The following is a 16976-nucleotide window of genomic DNA, read 5'->3' as shown; positions in this document are numbered from 1 at the left end:
TTAGCTCTTGCAGGTGTACCACTCTGGCTAATCAGTTTCATTGTTGAAAGTTTTTTGGGTGTTTTTGCTTCAGTAGAAAGGAAGCCAATTGACATTGGTTAATAAATGATGTTCTATTTACCCCCAGTTGTATAAAGAGTAGTATGACACATCTCAAGGAAAAATGGAATACAGACACGCTTCCCTTTTGGAGTGAATTCCCACATTTCTCGCCTAACATTTTAGAAAGATTCTGAATTTCATTAGTATTAAAAATATTTTTATCACAAAACCCACTGAGACCCAAAGTGAAAGAGACATACCAAATATAAACAAACAACAGAGGATGATTGACACTGTTTTTATTGGAGATTCTTATGCTGCCAGTGCATTGCAAACAACACTCACTATGCATCTCAGATTATTGTGCTCATGTGAGGCAAATATCAGCTGCTGCCAATGAGGCAGTGTGCAACAGATGTCCAAAGCCAAGTCTGTGTATCTTTTAAAATGGAAACCATAATAAAGATGAGGATGATGAGAGGCATCATGATAAATGACCTCCTATTTGCATCCACTGAGGAGTATCATTATTTCTCAAGCTAGATAAAAAGCTGCAATGTAGCAAAGCAGCTGTTACTGTGTGCCGTTGGTCCTTTTGTTTAGATTACGGTTGAATTACATCAAACAAAGGTTTTACTCCACCAAAAAATGAAACATTGAAGAATCCCGTACATACTCATGCACGCTCACTGGCCACTTTATTAGGTATACTGGGCTAGTACTGGGTACCCATTGAAAGGTGATGGCTGTGATTGTTTACACCAAATTCTGACTAAATCACTAAGGCAGCATCCAACAATTCATACTTTAAGCAAATATTTAAAAACAAAATCTTTTGGATCATCTAACATATAAGTATTTTTACATGTACTTACTTTTATAAAAAATATATTCCTCATTAGTGACACTAAAATAGTTTGTAGGTTAGCATCCTGTTCAGTCAACCAGCCCTTTTATGGCACACTTGCCTTAGAGAAGTTTGTCATCTGGTTCACAATACCACCAGCAAGCCACTTAATTTATGTGTCCCCTTGGATTTCTTGCAGGAGCATATAACAAATAACTTTCAAACTAAATTAGCATTATTGGAAAATAAATATCCAGAAATGTATTATAGAGTTAAAAGAACAAAATATTTTCAGAGCAATAAAGGAGTTTAAATTTACTTCCTCACTGGATAAGCCTTTCCAATTTCAACAGGGTAGATCTTAATCTTGTTTAAATAAATCAACAGTAATTCTATCCTCTGTTAATCTTGTAGTCATTTTATTGAAAATGCTTTTATCAGAAATTCACAAATGAAACAAGTCAAACACACATCCATAAGTCTAAACAAATTTTCTCTAGCGACTGTATGTCTTGAGTTGAGGAACACACATAGTTTAAAATATGTTTTATACCAAAATATCAGATTATACATGGGAGAATCGTTTATTTACTTTGACACATTACATACAACATTAGACTGCAGGATCCTTTTGTTTCTGTGGGAGCATATCTTATTCCTTAAGTGTCTAAATCAAATCAATTAACAACAAAGTTGAGCACCTGCATTTCTTCAGCAGTGGAGGCTCAAGTGTTAACATACCTAATCTTAATGCTTAATTGTTTTGGAGTTTATTGTAACACTAATATGTAAATATAATTAATTATACAATACAGCATTATTGTTTAGATATGCATTTTTCACATGGAAGGTTTCATGAAATGGGACCAGTGGGAGTGCATTTGCCATCAGGATGGTCTGGTTAAGAGACATCTTTGTGTCAACATTTTTATGGAAATGAGCTTCCCCAGTGTTTAATGAGTTGAAGGAGAAGTGTTTCCTCTGTGAGCTCCAATGTTTAAGACCCATGTGTGTGCAGCTGGCAAAAGAAGCAGCAGGATAATGAGGGGTCTCTGAGGCCTGGTGCAGGAATTCATGACTGAGCCAGGCCTTGATATAATGAAAGGCCACTGGCTTAAAGTAATCCGTATTTGGACTGTTGGCTTCTTAACGGGTGTTACAACAGAGGGTGACAGCTGTTTAATTAGGTACAGTGACATTTCACAATGTACCAGTGAGTAGCAGAGCTAGAAAATGCACATCTGTCATATACTGTCACCAAAGTTAGTTCAGACTTTTCAGTCTACCTACTGATTTATTATAATTGGATGATTGGTGACTTGTGTGGCCTCCTGACAGATATTAGTTAAAGCTTCAGTGTCAAGCTTTTCTTTTCTCTTCTTTTTTTTTTGCAGTAAGCAGCAAAGAGGCATTTTAACTTACAATTTCTGCGTATGGTGATTTCCTGCTTCACTTCATTCATTAATGAATTTGGTGCAGAAAAGTCTGCAACTGCCCTGACCTGTTAATTTGTTCAATATTTATGGGAACTATTCATTTGCTTCACATGTGCAAATACTTAAAGTGAGGAGTGACAATGTTTTTAACACATTTTAGGCCGGCTTATAATTGATATCCTTCATTATTAGTGGCCATTCAAAAACAAAGACTTTCCTTTGAGTTTTTAAAAATATAAATACATGTTTTTTAGTGTTACTTTTTTCTTCCTAATTATTGATGTAGTAGTAATTAAGAATACACACATCTCAAGTCTAGAAAAGTGTATAATGATTGATCTGCTTAAATCCAGATGTGGTGGGGATGAACTGGGTAATAGAATTAAAGAAATGAAGGGAACAGCTTTTCTTTTTGCTAGAATCCTTTCTTTACTTTGATGGATGTGCTCTAATGATAATGCCAATTAGCTTAAAGACATAAACTGCCAAGTTTGTTAGCAGCACCAGAACAGAGGATACAAGTGTCAGTGGGTTAGCTGTGGCCTGTGGTGCAGGAGAGCAAACTGAAGGGTTAGAGTTGTGTTGTGCTTAGGTGATTGTCACGGTAACTCAGAGGATAAGAAGTTTCTGTATCTTTACATCGATGACAAAGTGACTGTCTGACCCATAGTGGAGACAAAGGTTAAGGCTGTATAATTCCCTGTCTCTGTATGAGACCGGTGATGTGCAATCTGTCAATAAAATAAGATACTACTCTACATAGAAGCTAAATGTCATAGACTTATAAAAACTAAAAAAGGTAGGTTCAAGGTAATTCATTTAAAGTTTAAATCTAAACATACCCCAATAGAAATACCCTAGAGGAGAAAAAAATTGGACCTCCCAGCATACAGAGCCTGGAAAGCCAAAATTGCCATAATTCAATTATTCTATAAATTGCAAACTTAACTGGTTTGCAACTTAATGGGTTTGCAACTCATTTATTTCATATTTAGAAATGAAAATTAAAATAAAACTGCATATACATGTGTATATAAATTTGTCTATGAGCTATTCTAGTATACTTTTTTCAGAATCTGTGGGGAAGCTTATAAGAATTGATGTGAACATGGATGGAGCTAAAGCCAGCATAGTCAAGGAAAAAAACCTGCAGGAGGGCAAAGAAGACTTGAGAATGGGGCAAAGATTCATTACCTGTCATATACACCAAAAACTATATTTTAAATCAAACCATATTTGTTTTTATGTTAGGTATTTTTTAGGTTCCTGCTATTACCAGCATTTATAAAACAAAGAACAATAACAACAAGCCAAAAAATTATATCAGAACAGCTGACAAACTGTAACAAAACAATAAATTGAACAATAAATAAACCAAAGCATAAAAACAAACAAGTACGGATAACAAAGTTCTGTTTCTTACAAATAACAGGATATAACAACTGCAACATTGTCAATAATTATATCATGTATTAGGAAAGTATAAATCTAGCTATAATGAAGACTTTAGAAAATGCCTGAAAAGGGATGTTCATCTCTATTAAACCTGACTAGGTTTGTGCTGGGAAAAAGTAGGTAACATTTAAGTCTTCTGATCTGGAAAAACACAGCTCAAAAGACTAAAGTCAGGTGACCGAAATCATGTGCATGGCACCTTTTCACATTTTCAAAATTTGTGAGAACAGTATCAGAGTCATGTGAGACTTTGTGTTTGTAGCATTACTTTTGCAAGGCACTGTATTAAAATCGTATAAAGTTCAGATTCACACTTGCTGCATGGTGTCAGTAGCAAAAGGATGCCTTTAAGCAGTACATCACTTACTTTTTAACCACCAAAACATGTACTATTGGCATAGTTTTGAGCCAAAACTGAAATGTTGTCAGGTATTACATTGTTTGTAACAGGTATTATCAGTGCAAATACACCTGCCTGCATTATTGGTGCTGAATGCTTCCATATTCATACACTCACTATCTAAAGCTAACGTTAAACTCTTCCATATTGCTATGAGTTTTTCATGCCCTCAGGTCTGCCAACATCGCTGCACCACATTATATTCACAGTGGACTGTTGTGCCAGGGGGCATATCAGTAACAGGCCAACTCTGTGCAATACACAGGCTTCACCTACAGACAAAGAAACTAAAATATACACTTCTTTCTCAACCATGATATCAATGGCACACCACACCAGCACTCTAATCCATTTCCCCAGACGCCCACACTTGAAGGGATCTGCGGATGCCTGATAAACACAAACAGAAAAAAAAAGCCCAGAGACTCTGCCCACATTTACTGTATGTTTTTTCTTTTTATTACCATTCAGTGCTTTTTTGCACTTTCTTTTTGCTGCAATAATTTGAGGTTACACCACCCCAGGAAGCTATTTCACGGACAGCCTCACCATGAGTTTAAGGACTTCCAGGTAGTTTCACGAGTGTTGCCACTGTCCTCCCCCCACATCTCTGCAGTATTTCTGTCTCCTCAAACTCATTGTGATGTGTTTATTGTTTGAAAAATTATTCTTGCCTTGAGCAGCAAACAGTTCCTGCTTTTTCTCTGAGACAACTAATTATCCAACCACTTTAATTGGTCAGGAGCCATTACAGATAGCTAATAAAGGAAGCTGATAATTACTGTGCTGCTGTTGGGTGTCTGGAAATGAAGGATAGTTGTGGTTTGAAACTGGTGAAAGCAGGGTGAGGAACCCTGCTAGGAAGCAAAATAATTAGATCTGATTTGCCAGAGTGCAGCTGACAAGCTGCAGTGTTTCTGTCATTTTGAGTAAATGGGAACAGGTGTTAACTGGAGAAGAAAAGTATTTTTGTGTAGTTCAGGAGTCTTCATCTTCCATCAAGGCTTTTCTATAACAAATCAAATTTATTGGTACACTTTATTAGCATGAGATGAAACAACAACTTTCTGACTGATGTCAGGATATGGCTGTTAAAGCTTTCCCATTATTTTTCTTCACACTTCTGTTTCCTCTTATTTTCTTCAACCTTACCGCCATTTTCATCATGTTTTACTACATCCATCCATCCTTTTTCTTCCGCTTTATCCGGGGTAGGGTGGCAGGGGTAGCAGCTTCAGAAAGGAGGCCCAGACTTCCCTCTCCCCAGCCACTTGTTCCAGCTCCTCTGGGGGATCCCAAGATGTTCCCAGGCCAGCCGAGAAACATATTCCCTCCAGCGTGTCCTGGGTCTTCTCCAAACCACCTGAGCTCCATGCCGCTTCGCCCGCCGGTACCCATCAGCTGCTTCCGGAGTCCCTCAGGCCACAAAGGCCCAATAGGACTCCTTCTTCAGCCTGACAGCAAACCTCACCGAAGGTGTCCACCAACGGGTTAAAGGGTTGCCGCCGCGACAGGCACCGACAACCTTGCGGCCATAGCTCCGATAGGCCGCCTCGACAATGGAGGCATGGAACATGGTCCACTCAGACTCTATGTCACAAAAAGCTGCCTATTGACACAAAGCTCCTCCTTCTGCCTCACATCCCTACCTCACACTTTCACCAATCAGTTCCTCCAGACTAGCAGCACCAGCAATTACAGTAGCAAACATCTAGTGGTACTGCAAGTCTTATTATGCAAAATACTTCTCAGTCCAATGCTTCTAAAAACAGTTATAAACGGCATAATGGAAAAGCAATATTGTTATAATGTAGTGAAGGCTGAGTATCAGAAAAAGCAGGAGTTTCTTAAATAGACAGATGCCAATTTTAAGGTGTCAGATTTCTAGCTCAAATTTCTTTTAAGATATGCTTGATATGTGCAACATTTTTATAAATAAATGTAATATAGCTACATAATTGTGCTACAGCACAATTATGGCGGTAAAATACATAATACCGCTCCTTTCAGCAGAGCGTGTTTTGTGTGCAAAACCTTGTATTTTGTTGCTTTGTTCTTGCAGCTTATTCTCCTATAAATATGTTTTCTTACTATTACATCTTTAGTCTAGGTTCTTGTATCAGTAATTTTTGGCTCCATGATGTACGTGTTACTATAAACACATGCTTTGCATAGGGATCAGGTTAACATGAATCTATAGTTTACATATTTCATTTCATGTTCCACACAAATCCCTTTGGATTTGTAATGGTTAATGTTTATTTGTTAGGAATGCAAATCACACCGGCAACGTGCTTCTCCTCCTGCTGCTTTCAAAAGTGTGTCGTGACAAAAAGAATTTCTGTTGCATGCAGCCCAATCATGACCTCAATAACACTTCCAAGCTCATTTTAATGCAGACATGTGAAGCCTTAGGCTGTGCAGACATCCTAACATGAAATGAGGTGTGGGGACTGATAATAGGAGCCAACTCATTAAAATATTGCATTGCATTGTTTGGTTTTATTTAAATTGCTATTTTGCCTTTACTTAATTCATAAAAATGTGTTAGTGTTCTTTTCCCCCCTTTTAGCGAGACTTTTCCATGAGAGAACCATACTGTAGGTTATCATGAAATATGGTTAGTCAAACCATATTTTGCGAAGAATGACTTAACATTACAATACAATTCACAGCAGAAAGTCCTCATAAGTCTTGGATCCAATAGTCCTTTAACTAATTTATCCATCTTATTCCTGGTAGTGCTGCTATATGATTGTGCTTGAATTGCATTCAGTGACATGTATTTTTGAAGTAGATGATTTGAAATTTGTTTAAGCTTCTTCTTTTTCATCTGTTTCTATAATGTCCGTCTGACATGTCTGAATATAAATGTGCTAAACCTATCATCAGATGAAGATTAACTTGTTCCTTTCGCGGTCCGCCTTAAAGTGAAATTGGATTATTCTTGTAATCAGGAGAAGCTTGTGTGTATTAGCTCCTTGTATTGTTACAAAAGTTTAACTCTCATATAGTAAAACACTTACTCCACACCCTGGTTGGCTACAGCTGTCCACCAGAGAAGAAATATCATAGCACAGTAGACAGCAATAGCACAGTAGACAGCAGATGAGCTAGGATTTTGCATTCATGTTTTATGATCGGTAATGATTAATGAGTACAGATAAATGTTTCTGCTCCTGACTGCATTCTACAACCACAAGAGAAACCTGCAAATTACAATAGTCAAACACACAGCTAATGAATTGTGACACTGCTGCAAAATCCAAAGGTTTACTTGATGCCTGCTAGACCTATATTTTTAAATGCAGTGTCACAGGCGGATCGATACTGCCATCAGCACCAGCATAAGTAATTTCATATGCTCACATAGTCATTTGGATAAAAAAAAAAAAACAGTCACAAACTTTATTATTTGCTGACATATGTCCCTCTGTACCCCATGGATATTGCCATTTTCAGATAGCAATGTTTTACATTTGTAGTGAGTCACTGTCCACTGTTGCCCGTTGCTTGATCAGGAAGAGGGATTACTACAAAGTCAGTGACTCAATTGGCAATTGACTGGGTTTCCATCGATGGACAGCTTTTCATTCATCAGTTGTCAAAAACTGAATCATACTATGTTGGACTGAACTACATTAGTATGAATTATATTTTTTGTACATTTCTGTATACCTGGACATAAGTTAGCCTTTTTCTTTGTAAGTGTCTTGAGATTAATGTTTTTATGAATTGGAGGTAAATATATAATTTGAATTTGATTAAATTTAATTAAACTGAATTGGGCTGCAAGGTGTAATAGTACAGAGCGCTGACACCCTGCAGAAAGAGTATCTTGGGTTTGAATCTAGACTTGGGGTCTTTCTGTGTGTAGTTTACATGTTATCCCTGAGCATACATGAGCTCTCTCTGGGTACTCCGGCTTCCCCCCACAGTCCAAAAACATGACTGTCAGCTTATCTCGTCTTTCTAAATTTTCCTAGGGTATGAGCTCACACGCATGCGGGTGTGTGTGTGCGTGTGTGTGTGTGTGTGTGTATGGTTGTTTGCCGTACGAGTGTTAGTGCTGCCCTGTGAAGAGCTGGTAATGTATCCAGGGGGCCTCAGCTCTCTCCCAGTGATCGCTGGTGATTGACAATAAACCCCGCCCCTGGAATCCCTCGAAGGACAACCATGTGTAGGCAATGAAATGAATTGAATTGAGGGCCTCTGCCGCTGCAATATGACATCAGTCTACTACAGGTAAGGGACCTGTTGCTGGTTTGTAATTCACAGAACCTCCACAAAAAACCCAAACTATCCCATTAGGCTAAACCCAATTTTAAACATTATATCAAGAAGCTTCCCCTGAGGTATTTCATCCAGCTTGTTGCTTGCTTCTGTGTCTTGCTTATTCATGTCATTAAATATGTCAACCAATTGCTTTAATTAAATGTGAATGCAGCTTAGCCTTAGGCACAATTCTCATGGATATTCTCTCTTTCTCTGTGTGGACACCTAACAAAATCCCCTTAGACGTCTAACATTTATGAACCAGAAAGAGGAATTAGCACACAGGACAATCCATTTTGATTGTAATGAGCATTTTTATAACAAGCAAATTATACCTTGATTGTTGTCATAGAGAGATGAAAAGTTAACAGTGGGGGACATCTGTTCTAATATTTGACATCCAGGCCCTTGCTCTGCTGAATGTGTCTGTATAAACAGTCCTGCCGGTGTAAAAGGAGATGGACAAATCCTTAACACCATTGAATAATTCAAAGCACTCTGCTGTCCATTCATCCTGCCAGCTTTTAAAGCCTTTGACTACCCTATTGATTTTTGTGCTTTGGCTGCACCCAATTGAATGCGTATTGAATGACTAAAATCAAATGAAGAAGATTGCTGTGGAAACATGTTTAGGCATTTGAACAATGTGGTGAAGGAAACTTTTTTGGAGGGACAAAGTAGAGCATCTCCTGTCAGCTAGTAAGGCCAAACAGAATCTAGGGTAATTTTTATCCATCTGTTTTATATTATAGGTTTTGAGTCCATTCCAACATCCCCCAAGTCCTTTAAAGAAACTGATTAGAACAATTTAATTATCTATTACAAAGCTATTAAGAGAGTGTCCCAAAAAAAAGGTTTTCTGTGTCAGATGAAGACAACCCTGAATCACTGTTATGTGAAGTAAGGCAAATAATTCTAATTAATGTAGATCAGTTTCTAGACATTTTAGGTCAAGCAGCACCTATATAGTGTGTCAACATGAGACATAATGCCCATTCAATAAGGCATGAGACTAGGGTGTGTGTGTGTCCAAATCACTGGTCAAATGCTTTGTGCATTATGAACACTGTTTGTCTGCTATGTCTTGTGTGGCCTTATCTTCCACGCTCCAAAGCATTTTAATTGCCATCAACTAGCTGTGCTGAACTGCACAAAAGGTAATGCAAATTGCATTTCATTTGCATAGATTTCTTAATCAAATTAGAACTCTTCCCATGGAGGCAGATTCAGAAGGATTTTCTGGCAGCCCTGTTTCAACAGTTGAAAACACTGATGTAAACAAGTAATTGACAGCCCACTCTTATTGGCTTGACTCATGTAATCTGAACCAATACTTTGCCTAAAATCTAATGTTCTCACATGGCGGTTCCATAACATACAAGCAACACAGCAACGACATCTAAATGTAGGACTTCTCCAGGGCTTAGAGAGGGAAAACAAATGCACTTCTCTGCGAACCCCAATAGCTAGATTTTTAAATATTTTATCACTCCTCTTTCCAGCTTAACTTGCAGAAAAGAGAAGTGGGGCAGGGAAAAGCACTGATAGCTCATGCAGCGTGCAGCAGTTATGAGACAACAGAGTGGGCTGAGTGAGTGAGCCTGCAGTCTCTCCCGCTCAAAATCAAGCCGTGCCTAGCTTATGCCTGTGAGCAGTGCAGGCTGATTGCCTGAGTGTTTCAATCTAGTCATTCCTCTGTGTGCTTTGACACTGATGCCAACAGACGGCTAACTTCTCCAAGTGAAAGCAAACCAGGCTTTTCACCTTAGGCAGATCTTTGAAGTTTGGGAACCTGGAAGAGGGTAAGCAAAGAAACACGGATCTAATTCTTGTGATAGAGTCTGATAGCAGCGAAAGCCTTTCATAATAATAAGTGCATGCAAACTGTGCAAAATTTGTTGTAGCGCTGTTTTGAGGTTACAACTAATTGGTGTACCAAATCTGTCTTAGTTTGCAGTATTCAGAGAAACAATATAATAGTCAAGAGAAGTGGTTATACTTAGAAGTAGAAACGTCTTTGTCTGACAAGGCAGCAATGTCAGGAATACTTGATGATTTACACAGACCTCAGAGGTGCAGATAATTGGCCTCACCTTGATGTCCCAGAATACCCACAGTATTCCTCAGGGCCTATACCACCTTGTCAATGATGCTTTTTTCTTCTCTCCTCCACTCAGCTTCACATCACAGCAGGACTGCTTTTGAATCAGAACCTTTGTCTGGCTAGCAAACTTCCTTTGCATAAAACCACCTAGTGCCAGGCAAACATACTCATAACAGTTTATACTTTTCACCTTTTGTCACTTTAAAACTGCAAACCTCAGGATACAGAATCCTATTAGCAGTTGCGTACTTCACACAGTAGTTGTTCATTGTTAAGTGGATGGAAATGGCAATAGTTTACAAAGGTTTCTGGATAAAATTCTGAAAAGTGTGTAATTTAGAGGCTGATTTTGAATGGAGAATGTCTGTGAACATATTTTTTTTTTTATTCTTGACTAGCTAAATACATTCACTGTGTTCACATGAAGTCCCAATGAGGTACATTTAGGTTTGTGATAGTAACATGACAAGATGTTCAAGGAGCATGAATTACTTTTGCAATGCACCATCAATTTAGGTTAATTTCATTATACTGCATCTTAGGTTTCATAATACCTTTGAACTAGTGACCTTATAAATGGAGCTCAGGTGTACAGAAAACTAAACTTTTCTTGAACGTTTGCCTGATCCAGCTTTTTTTTTTTTTTTTGCTGCTTCTTTGTTGCATTTGCCATAATCTTTGTATTGTTAAGATAACTTTATGAGCATAAATTTAGCAAACAATCCACTTTCTGGATTGTTTTAAGGCACATGTTTTAATGCTTAAATGCTGCTTTTGTAACAGAACAAATACATACAATTAGGCAAGTATAAGGCTGCCTTAATGCAAAAATTATTTATTAACATACAAAACATTCATTTTGCCAAGTTAAGCTAAAATATGAGACCACAGATGATGATAAACTAAGAGTCGCTTGGGAGCTGTGCAGCAAGAGCCAGCTCTCTGAAAAACAGCTGAACATCCCATCACTGTAATACATTGCAGAGCCATTTTTATTCATTTAAATTCTATTAGTTCAAAATGCTGCTATAGGACTACTTAGGAAAGATTTATCAGATTTATTTTCTACAAATTCACACAGTAACACTATTTTTGGATGGCAAGGGTTGATTTTAAAGCATTTAACAAATTAGTAGGTAAAATAAAGGTTTTAAACTGCAGCTGTACAATCACTAAAAGTGTTTATGTCAGAATCCAATGTCTCCATTAACACTGACTAGTTGATTAACTGTGGGAACTGCCCACTGGCAGGTAATGCATTCACCAGGTCGATAGTAATGGCTTTTACACAAGAGTGTCACTGGCAGCACAGGTAATCTGTTTTACAAAATGAACACGCTGTTAGAGAACAAGTGAGTTGCTAGATACAGTACATGCTTTGGTGAAGTTAAGACTCACTTTCTTGTAAGAATTTTTACTTTTAAGCTTTAAAATGTTGAAGGTCATATACTAAGTAACCCTCACTAGTATGAATTTATTTACTTCAGCAGAACCAAACATAAAAATACACCGTAGACAGGATTCAACTGTTTTCAAAGTACACTTTAAACATCACCTACATTCTTGTATAGTAACTTAAAAATAAAGACAAACCCATTTTACCTAAACAGAATTTCATTTCAGAAAAATCCAGCTTATCCCTTATTACTTTTTCAGATAAATGTATACATTTTCACTGCAGAAGTTACATGTTAGCTTTTTTGTTCCAAACATACCCTGGAGGAAAAAGTGTGTTATCATGTTTTTTTCCCCCTCCAGCTATTAAATGTAATACTTCACTAGGCACACTGGGTTGAAGATATAAGGAGTAGGTGACATAAACACTGAAGAAATTAACATCAACCAATCTTGTTTGGAGACAGTAAAAAGAATACATTCCTGGGAGGACAGTTATCCGTTTCTTACAATGCAGTCAGAAGGAATAAACCACAAAATCAGGTTATTATTCTTCTAAAGTGCTTTGCAGGTTTCCGACAGAGTGGAAACTTCACAACATGGATCAAACATTTGTATTCTTAGCATGAATTAATTTGTTGAACGTTTTCATTTGTAGCATTCATTCGCAAGTATTGTTCAATAACAAACAACCTCAACATGTCATTTGAATGAGTTTGGAACAAGTCCACCCATGAACTGTTTTAATTTTTACCCAGGTACTGTTCAGTTTCTGTTAATATTTTACATCTTCACAGGTCTGTGGGTTTTCATTGTTTGTCACTGAGATAGATCCAACAATATGTTATGAGAACAGTAAATCATCTTACAGATTCACAAAGATATATATGTGAGAGAAAACAGACATAATCAACTGGATTGAGCTGTTTCTCTGGACAGCTCATGCATTATTTGGTAATACTGCAGTTTTGTGACCTGGAACTATCACAAGCACACAGCAGATCTCGATTTATGTCCCAGGTTTTATATAAGAGCCCGGCAGGATGAAGATCCCCACCTTGAGATTATATCACGCTATACGAGTGGAATACAAAAATCTTGAAATTAGGCACTGGAGAACCATGCTAAGCATGCAGGACGTTGACGAAGTTCATTTTTTCCACATTCTATGTTACAGCCTTATTCCAAATTGTATAAAAGTTTATCAATTTCCTCTAAATTCTATATCTGCCATTATTTATCTATAATCCATTCCCTAACATTCTTGTATATTCTGTATAATCTGTGCATATAGCTCCCATATTTATATTTATACACAATATCTATATCTCTTGCTATAACCCCTTATAGTCCATACATACATAGTCTTGTACATCCGTAAATACATATTTATATCTCGTAGAGCACTTCTGGATAGACGCAAACTACATCTCGTTGCTTGTACTTGTGACAGTGCAATGACAAAAAAGTTGAATTCTATTCTATTCTATTCTAATAACCAGAAATTCCAGTAAATATGATGTACCTTTTATATATGTATTTACACATATGTATATTAAGCTATAAATAAAAAAATATTTATTATGAACTGATGTTGCCCAAATGTTGCACTGTTGCAGCTGCAGTATAGACTAGGTGACCATGTTTTAATTTCTAAACATGAGCACACTTTTCACAGTTCTGAAGCACTTCAGTTATACTTTGTTACTTAAAGAAGACTTTTGACCTTCATATATTGAGACTGTGACTTCTCTACATTCAGTTTTATGCTCCACTAATCTGGAACAGACTTCCATAAAACACTCAGCTCATTTAAATCAAGACTGAAACCTCCACCTGTTTAAACTTGCCTTTGATTAATAACCGGATTATTGATTTCTAGTGTCACATCAGTGCATCTTTAATAATTACTCTTTTGTAGCTTAGAGAATAAATCTGTAAAAACAGTAGCTCACTTTTTAAGCCAACCTGAACACAAATTAAACAATCTGAAGTTATATTGAATTTTATAATAAAACTAAAAAGCAGCAGTCTCACATAAGGCACTTTGACGCTTTAAAACTACACTCTCATTTTGTAAACACGAGCAGCAGTACTTCCCACTGTGTGTTCTGTCTATGAACAGATAGGCTGAAAGATCCCATGCATCACATCGGACAATTTAAGTACGGTAAGCCTACTTCTTTTGTTGTCTCCTCAAGACAACAAAAACATTTTTATCAATCAAAAGAAGGCCACCTGTATACCCTGGACAGAACATGAAATGTGGACATGTCCAAAGAAAAGAAGACATTTGGTCACCTTTGGTAGAGGTTTGGACTTTTTTTCTTTATTTCTTCTTTTTTTTCTTGAAAAAAAAATTCATTTTGGTTATGTATATGTTTGGAAGAAGTGCAACATGTATATGGAGCTATATTTTATCTATGTATGTCTGTATAAATATATTAGACTTCCCAAGAAACCAGGCTCATTATTAAAGAAAAAACAATGTAAAGAAAGCAGCAGCCTGTTCACACATCAAACGTGCCTTATCAGCAGAAAAAAAAGACATCCTCATTAGGCTGCTGCTGTTTCCTTTGGGTGATTTACAGAGAACAGAGGTGCCTAAATGCCACACTGGTGTTTGCTTAGGAAGAAGAGGCTGGGGTCATTTGATCAGCTGACTAAAAACAGCTTGTTGATAAGAATGTTGTGCTGCATGATGGCCCTCCCACAGTGCACACCTGAGGCAGTTTGGCTCTTTAACCTGAAACAGCTGATATCTCCATGGCTGTATCAGCTCCTCATCAACTTTGACCTCCAATGCTCTCAGGTATGTTTACGTCGGTAAATGGTACAAGCAATTAGGTGCACTGGAAACAGTAGGGACGCCACTCCCATGTACAAGCAGTCAGATGATGAATACATCACCTACACTTGATCTTCATTTTAGTCTGGGGTATGCTTTCATTGCTTTGTGTTAGGAGCCACAATGCAATATTTCTGAATGCACAGCAAGAATTGCTGGTAACGATCAGTACAGTGAAAAATAAGCATTTTTAGGTAGAACTTTAAAGTTTTGTACATAAAGAGACAATAAGACTTCCTCACTGACTGTAACATCACAGTATCATGAGCATTAAAGCATAACAGTTGAATATTTATTCAATTCAGAAAATTTGATACATTTGTGCTTGTCTTATTTGTGAAGGGAAGCACGCCTAATGGTTTAAGTATACTGTCACTGTTCTTTGGTGCACTTCAGAAGGCTTCAGGGAGTTGGTGTACAGAAGCAGAACAATGTAGCACTGTACTGAGTACTATAAGAACTCCTTACTAATTTAAGGGTGAGTGCACTTTTTCAGAAAAGCTCCTGCATTTACTTCTAAACTAAAAATTGCAATATTGCTCTCCCTGTTTAAAAATATATTTTTAAATAGGTCATAAAAACATTGAATAAAATTCTGCAATTGCATTGTCCTTCTCACAATCCCAGTTCTTGTATAAAAAACAGTGTTTTCTGTGGTATTTTGAATTTTACATCTTTTATCATATATATAATATGGCTATGTTATATTTCAACTGCCCTTTTGTGCATAAAATGGAAGAAAATATATATTTCTGCCATTCTAGTGAAAAAACTGGAACACTTGTTAGGACTATTACTTCAAAGCATTGCAAAACAAAATTATCACTTGACCCGGTACTCTTTAGTTAAAAATTAAATATTGAGTTCCTGTTTTTGTGGAAGATCTCAAAGGCCTCTGTGTGACACAGCAGTGACACAAGAGATTCCATGTTGTTTTGTGCTGGAGGGTTGGATAATGTCCGAGCTGCTCACCCTGTGGGCGGCGGAAGTTTCTCTATCACCTCTTCTTGCAGGCCAGGCTGAAGAAGATGCTGCTTGGTATTCAGCTGACAGCACAACTCTTTTATGTTCTTGCGCTACTTTATGATAGCTCTATGAAAATTTTATTATATTGACCTTTTTGTCGGCCATATGTTTTATGTTTATTTGTCAAGAAAAGTGCACGGAAGCTGTTGGAGTGAAATTAAAAAATACCAGAGCTGTTTCTTTGCTCATTTTTTCCAGTAGCTGACACTGTCACTTTGACCGCCCAAAGTAAATATCCCTGCCCCGCAATCAATAAAAAAGCTGTCATGGCACCATCGATTAGTGTAAACCTAAAACTGTTTGAGCCACCGTGGGATTCCTCTCTCCTCATCTTTGAGTCTTCAAACCTTTGTTAGCATCTCAGTAGATTTTAAGCAGCACAGCCTCACACGGCAGGACACTGATGGATTGCTGAGTTGATGGAGAGATTTTGCAGGTGAGACAGCTCCAAGCCTTTTATCCAATGCACTTTCCAGGAAAACAATTTGATAGCTTGCTCTTTGCTGTTTGTTCTCGTGAAGATGGGAGCTTTGTAAACTTTAATAGAGGAGTCGGAGAAGGGGACCCAGAGGCACATCTAGTTGTAAGGAATTGGGAGATATGGGGAAAGTGACAGCTCCAACATAGATAACATAAGCTAACCTTGTTGGTGTTTATTTTGTTGTAGATCTTGGCTTTTGGAACACCAACAATTGCAGGCAATGAAATCACACATTTCAAAATGGGGAAAAGCATCCCTGTCTTCTTCCTAGCAACAGTTCCTCAACAGGCCTATTAAAATGACTAATTAAATGGCAATAATTAATTCAAGTGAAATCTAACCTTGAGAAAAAAAAGATTCACAGCCGCACAGTGGTTTTTTGTCACCACGCCTGGTGATTACCACCAGCAGCCATTTAAATTGTCCGAAGAGAAACATGCACAGAGCGGAGCACGGCAGGGTGGGGAGGTAAGAGTAAAACACTTTCAGAAATGAAAGGCAATGATCTGGACAACCTTAACTCATAACTGTTCAGGGAATTGGCTACGGTTTCAGGTGGGCGAAGTGAGATGAGTCAGAACTAATCCTAAGGTGAAGGAGCTGCTTCTCTTTTGCTGAACCATGGCAGACAGGGGACGCCGGCAATATGGGGTCGAGAAACACAGCT

At 37.6% G+C, this 16976-nt stretch overlaps 1 protein-coding gene across 2 annotated transcripts in view; it reads right to left on the bottom strand.

The window, feature by feature from the left end:
* The window catches only part of LOC114146468 (metabotropic glutamate receptor 4-like), a 180424-nt gene that overhangs the window by 95524 nt on the left and 67924 nt on the right, over positions 1–16976 (bottom strand). The window lies entirely within an intron of this gene.

Source organism: Xiphophorus couchianus, chromosome 1 (genome assembly GCF_001444195.1).
Source record: "Xiphophorus couchianus chromosome 1, X_couchianus-1.0, whole genome shotgun sequence".
Lineage (NCBI taxonomy): Eukaryota > Metazoa > Chordata > Actinopteri > Cyprinodontiformes > Poeciliidae > Xiphophorus > Xiphophorus couchianus.
The sequence above is the reverse complement of the archived record's forward strand: the minus strand, read 5'-3'. Positions and strand labels throughout refer to the sequence as shown.